General features: G+C 34.3%; 1 long non-coding RNA gene across 1 annotated transcript; it reads right to left on the bottom strand.

Annotated features, from left to right (window-relative positions):
* Positions 1 to 1,269: 1,269 nt before the first annotated feature.
* Positions 1,270 to 6,779, bottom strand: LOC135733233 (uncharacterized). Its single transcript, XR_010526926.2, has 4 exons — positions 4,170 to 6,779; positions 2,908 to 4,067; positions 2,697 to 2,739; positions 1,270 to 1,442 (listed from the first exon to the last, which is right to left on the bottom strand). It is a non-coding gene; the product is annotated as an uncharacterized lncRNA (long non-coding RNA).
* Between the last annotated feature and the right edge of the window lie 313 nt (positions 6,780 to 7,092).

The raw sequence follows: 7,092 nt of genomic DNA, 5'->3' as shown, positions 1-7,092 counted from the left end.
GCATAATTCCCATGCTGGTCCATGCTGGTTTTTTCAGCAGGGTGGAAAGCTGTTAAAAAGCATTATAAAAAGTAATCACAATAAAATACAACATTTCATTCTAACTCTTAAATATGTTATAGAGGTTTGTACAATGAACATATTTACATGCCATTTTGTTCATTAAAGATTGTATTTATTTAATTCCATTACTAAACGTTTTTAAACTACATTGCCCATAAGCCATTGTCATTCTATCGATGGGACGGGAAAACATGGCGTTGTAAATAGTTCATTGAAGAGTGTAGTTATACCATAGGGTTAGCATCTCGATAATCGGGTAATTTCTTTTAACATAGCAATACCTTACAAGAACTGACAGTATTACTAACGTCATAACAACAGCAAAACATAGTTTGCAAAACGGATCACTTATTATTTTTGAATTAAAGTTAGTCCAACCAAAGCTTAACGCCAAGGAAACGTCACACGTCTATAAATGGTAATCACGTGCACGTTCTTCCTGAATGTAAATGATCAGCAACGCTGTAAATCGCTGTAGGTACGATTATAATGTTTATTACAAACGCAGAAACACACACTTAAATGAAACAGGAAAAAAGGTTTTCTCAGTTATCTAAGCAAATACCTATTGGTTTTAATAGTATAAACCTGAAGGTTACTAATATTATATACTTGTTCCAGATGTATAGCCTACTGTATGTGAAATAAAAAATAGGCTACAATATTTCAAAATGTTTCATTTTTGCTTGCAAAATAAAATAAAGTTATTGCAGCATGCAGGCTGCTACAAAAAAATATATTTTAGGTCCTTTAAAGAAATATACAAAAATAAAATATATTTGAATTACTGTTTTAAATTTAGAATGACTAAATTTTTATTGTTTTACTCTGAATAAATGTAAGTAAATTACAATTGGTTAATAACAATTATAAATGTCAAAGTAACTCTTATTTAATATTGTAATTGAACATTTCAATCAGGACTACAAAATTTAAGTGAGATTTAAGTAGCTTTGGGAGAATTTTTGGTACTTATTCATGGCTGGCATACCACACAAATAGTTAAAGTAGACTTACCTAAACTGTACTACCCATGCTGTGCTTCAAAAATCTTTAATTAAAATGCCTTTGGGAATTTAATATGACAAACAAATCTTTACCTTATGATCTTGCATGGGACACTTCTTGTCTGCTGTTTAGTTCATGACAAATACAGAGTTTTTAAAAAGACAAAATTCAAGAAAAAAAAAACTAAAAGAGACTGGGTACTGTGCAAAAACTTTAATAAAGAACAGCAAGCAAAGACACTCAAAATTAAACAGTTGAAGGGTGCTTGATAATGTAAAGGTGTAGGCTGTCATGCTGAAAACTGGTTGGGATGTGGGGACTTGTGTTGGAATTCGCTGGCAGGCTCCTATGTGTCATCCCAGGTTTTTCCACTGTAATATAAGTGCAGATAATGTCATTAGAACACATAGTACAAATGTGAGGTACTTGTACTTAGCTGGCATATTTTTCTCAACATTTTCTGGTGACTGTAGTTAAAATAGTACTTTAAAATAAATATCCATACAGTTCCTGTATATTGAAAGCCATCCCTGCTGAAAAAAAACAGCATACACCAGCATAATTCCCATGCATACACCAGCATAATTCCCATGGTCACCAGCAAACCAGCACCAAAACACAACTTTCCCATCTGGCTTGTGTGCTGGTTTTTCCAGAAGGGATGTACCTTCAAATTTAGTGATTTCAAAATGTATTTATTAAAATGAATTATTAAGTTGTCATTAGTGAGTTAAGGATATTCTCCTATTTGTTAAGGTAACTAAGCTATTTTATATAAGCGGAATAAGTTAAACAATTTCTGCATGTTTTCATGTGTTCCAGATCTGGCACGTTAGATAAGGATAGTGTCTGCATCACTTCCACTCATCATTGCTCTCCTCTTCCTCACATTTATTATTACAGTAATACTGCAAGACACTACTAGACCAAATTCCAACATCATCCTAACATGATGCATTCTGACAAAACAGAGGTATTAATTATTGGTAAAACAAAATCCCAAAATAAGATGAAATGTTATTAATTTGACTCATAATGGATGTATTGTTACAATATGTAATATACAACCGTTTTATTAAATCACATTTCCAGCATAAGTAAAACCAGATCTCCTATCAGAAATAGTACTAAATTATCACATGCTTAGTGTTTCAGATGCTAACATTTTTATTTGTTTGTGCATAAATCACTCCTACTATTGTAATACAAGTTAACAAGCTGAATAACTGTTCATAAATGGAAACTAAACCTTAAAGCAACAAACAAAAATCCCTGATATTCCATGATTGACTATTAATGTCTGTAAAAGACCTTTAAAATTCCATGATATTCCAGAAATTCCATGCTCTGTGGGAACCCTGACTGTATCCACTTCACAAAATTCCAGGATGTTAATAGATTATTCTACATACAGATAAGATAGATCATCTCCCATTCCAGATTCAGGATCACCCTCTGTTTAAATCCAGACTAACTCTTTAAATACTATTTATTTTTGCTGTCAGGATCAACATGTCCAGGGAACTTTATCTAACACACATCACTGCCTACACTGTATTGGTTATGGAATGGACTATTTGCATTTCAATAGAATAAACATAATAAGGTAATAAAACATGACTTACCACACAGAGCACGTAACCAGTGAACTTTCAATTCGGCTTTCCTCTACACAAACACACACACAGACACACGCACGCACACACACACACAGACACACACAGACAAAACACAATTAATAATTATTTACCTGTGGAAGCAATTACTGGATATTATCTTTGAAAGGTCAGAATCAGTCACTAAGACAAGCACTCATCTTAGTAAATAACATTTTACCTCATTTATCTGTTCCTCAGTTATTTTATCGAAAAGGAAACCTTCTGCCATCTACATTTTCAGCAACCTGAAATGATGAAAAGACAAAAAGTTTATTAAGCCATGAATGCCATGCTTTGTAGGTGAATCACATGAGTCCATATTTATGTGAAGTGATATGCAGTCCTTTCCATTAGTGTCAAACAAATTTGTGCTTGTTTTTGTCAATCAACCAAAATGATATTACGCAGTGCCCGAAAAAAGTCCCCTGCTATTGAAAGATACTAAGGGGACTATTTTCGGGCACTGCGTTATATCATTATGCCTTCTGCAGCCATGTTACGACAGCAAAGTCCTTGATTATTACGACAGAATAAGAGTATAGTTCCTAGAAATATCAGCTGAGAAAATCACAACTTTTAATTTTCCGTCTGTCTTAGTACACGATGTCACTACAGAAGAGTCAAGTTTTAAATAGGAAAAATATCGAAACTCTTTGGTTATTTTTTGGCGCGATGCTAATGGCCTAATCAGATTCAATGTATTATGCTAAGCTATGCTAAAAGTGGTAGTGCCAGACGCGGAGATCAGCTGAATGGATTCTAAAACGGTAAAAATTACTGCTGGAAAATTAGCAAAAAAAAGTGAAGTGTCCCTTTAAGTCAGGAATTTACATTGACCACAGTCCTTGGACATTGGGCTCTAAAACACTGTGAACTGGCTAACAAATACCTGGTTAGCTAAATGAATTTAATTAACATGAAGACATATTTGACTAGGAGCAAATTGTGGAGTAAGATGTAACAGGAAAAGTTATCCTTCATTCTGTTCTTCACCAGTGGCCACTTCTGAGATTTAGAACTGGAAGAGACAGATGCAAATTGAAGAGAGACAAGTGTGGTATAGTGGGAAGAGGTAGATTTCTTTATCTTCCTCTTCCTCTGTGGCAAAAACTTAGAGCATGGCAGTGGAGGTGGGGAAAAAAAGTGGAGAGAAAATTGTTGTAAAAGCAGTAGAGGTAGTAGGAGCAAGAGAGGTTGGAAAGAGTCTAGAAGACAGAAGAACAAGATTTAGTACAAATATAGCCTCAGACTTCTTGGTGAGGTTCTCCGGCCATTTCACAGCAGGGCTCTCAGGCCGCTCCATGGCAAGGCTCTCAGGCTGCTGTCCTGTGGAGGTTGCTATAATACAAGTTTACTTTCATTATAAAATCTGTACATATCAACAAAGGAATATACATGTATTTTAAATCCTAAATTTATAAACATAAACATTACTCTGACCTTTTGTCAAGATAAAGCCCTCCGCATCTCCTCCAAAAAATTGTAGTGACAGGAGTGGGGTGCCAATGGGTAATAATATATGCAACCCACTTATTCGAAGCCTTTTTATCCTGTTTCCCAATAAATAAAATTGGCTTGGCTCGCAGCTGAAATGAACAAGTAAATGAGGTGTTACCATAAAAGATTAAAAGAAATATTAGTCTTGAACTGTATCCACCTTATTTTTGAATGTGGACGTAAGTGATTTGACGTATTTCCCTTCTTTGTGCAAGACCTCCGTTTCAATAACCAGCCGGTAGAAAACAGTATCGTGGAAGCACACATAAAACATGATTTTAACAGTAATTGTAAATATTTACTACACCTGCCATGTATGAACCAGTGTGAGGATTAAAGTGTTTTGATATATCATATGTAGATATATTCAGTGATTTTGTGTTGTTAATCGGGGGTGACGTGTCTTCAGTGTGCAACTATAAAAGCACAGGGACATACCAGTATCTTTACAATGGGAAAGTCAGTCGAGAGTTTGTACATGGAATATATCAAGAAGACTTTGTGTTTTTAACCTTTTCAGGCAATGGTCTAAATTGTCCCTCTGGTGTTTTTTTAAACAACAATTTTTAATAAAAAATTCAATTTTAGTTTTTATGGCGATACATCATGCTTCATGTGGTCTGACAGTCAGCAGTATCTTTCTCATACAACACATTGTAAGTTATTTTATCAAACCATAATAAACATATTAAACTATTTTTTATATTGTTTTCGTTTTATGAAAATATGATTACATTGTTTCTTACGCACTAGATGGTACCAAGGAGGTAAGATGAGAGATATGAGTTGGAATTATTTGCTTATTTTAAAATTATTTGCTTTTTAATTTAAAACATAACAAAAGAACGGACAAACACAATTAGAACTGTTATGAACATTAAAGCTCCCGTTCTTTCTGTGTTTTTAAAGCTTTGATTGTGTTTATAGTGCGCAATATAACGTGTTCATGTTTCACGTTCAAAAAAAACGCTGTATTTTTCACATAATTTACTTATCTCTATAGCGCTGTTTTCACTGTCCTAAAAATGGGCTGAAGTCTTCCTTGTTATGTGAAGTACCTCCTTCAGAAATAAGTAACGAGTTCTGATTGTGTAGTTTGTTTAGTGTGTTGTGATTCAATAGCAGATTAGCTTGCCGTTAGCTTAGCTGGCCACTGATGTATTCCTGTGGGCGGAGTTTAGTCAAAAAACTGTTCTAGTGACATCATTAAAGCAGAAAGTAGAGGGCTGAAGTCCAAACCGGCCGTTCGCTGTAGGCTTTGAAAGGCGAATTCTGTTAAAGAAAATAAATCGACTGGCAGTGAACTTTCAGCTTTATCATTTTACAGGTATTATTTATGCTATGAAAGCAACATTACACACTAACTAGGGTTTAAAAATGGGATCAGAAAGAACGTGACCTTGTGAACGTGAAGCAGTTTATGTCATATATATTCTGTACTGTAATCACATTTTTGTAATAATATATAGCAGAATAAATAAAACAGCTAAATTGGTATATTTTTATGAGCATAATATTATTTGTTTATAAACAATTATCGTATTTATTGTTTACTGGCAGTTTCTATGAAAGGTTTTACTGGATGGATGTGTGGATACAGATCATACGACCAGCATTTGCTTTTAAGGACAGATTTCCCCCAGTGTGTGTGTGTGTGTGTGTGTGCTGTAGGAGATAAAGAGCATTACATTTTCACCAGTATTCTCCATCAGTCTTGTCAGGCAGAATGTTTTCCACCCATTTAGTTGGTTCTGGGTTGTACTATGTGTATTAAAATGGGCTTGGGCAGGTGAAATTTTGCTATTTTAAGGGAAAGTACAGAAATGGAAAATAATTTTACATTCGCAGTGTCTATCGTAGGCTCCTATATAATATCTGAAAGAGCACTTAAATAATTCATTATTTCATATTAAAACATGACAAGCCACAAAAGTAGTGCTGGTCTGAATTAAGTTGTATTGTTTATTATAGATCATTCTGGGAGTTTATTGTATAATTTTGTGTGGATTTTAAGTAATTACTGGGCTGGAAAACAAACCAATCTGGCAACACTGTTCTTCATCTGATCATGTTGGCTAAAAGAGGCTTAATTGTTGCGAGCTAGTGTAATATAGGTAACATATCGCTACTGAAAATCTTGCATTTCCCTGTATCTTGCATTATCAACTTATTTGCGACAAAAAATAGTTTAATTAGCTACTTTTGCTATTAGCCTATGCATATGTGGTGCAACAAAGTTATTTGTTTAATGACTTATATTATTTACCATCCTAAGATTGCTACCTTATACATTAGAATGTTCCAAACACAACTTATTGTCACGATTAAACATTTCTTTGCTGTGTAAATGTAAGAATTATCTCCATCAACTTACCGAGTGGAAATCACAATGGACCTTGGCATCGTCGCATTCGATGACGTCAGAGTTGTTAAATTACAGGATTTAAAATAAACAAATTAATAATTAAACAACCCATTAATTAATCGAACACAATCGTATTATAGTAAAATGTATATTTATATGTATATTTATTACCATCAACGAGCCTTTGATAAAAAATATTTGCCACCCAGCATGCATCACGTCTAAAGTTAATCAAAGCACTTACCTACATGATCAGAAAACGCTTAAAATGCTACTCCCACGCGCCGTGGAGCGTTGTTAAAGTCACCTCTGAATCATGGGCGGAAATCCCGGGGGGGTCGGGGGGGACAGGACCCCCCCTATCTGAGGGTTGTCCCCCCTAAATTATCATTAGAATATGTGTATTGAAAATAATTTAATGATTTATAATACTTAAACTAGTTGTGTAAGAAGTGAAACAATACAAATGCAAACGGAGCAACAACAAAAAAACGTTTTAAA

Source organism: Paramisgurnus dabryanus, chromosome 15, assembly GCF_030506205.2.
Source record: "Paramisgurnus dabryanus chromosome 15, PD_genome_1.1, whole genome shotgun sequence".
NCBI classification, from domain to species: domain Eukaryota; kingdom Metazoa; phylum Chordata; class Actinopteri; order Cypriniformes; family Cobitidae; genus Paramisgurnus; species Paramisgurnus dabryanus.
The sequence above is the reverse complement of the archived record's forward strand: the minus strand, read 5'-3'. Positions and strand labels throughout refer to the sequence as shown.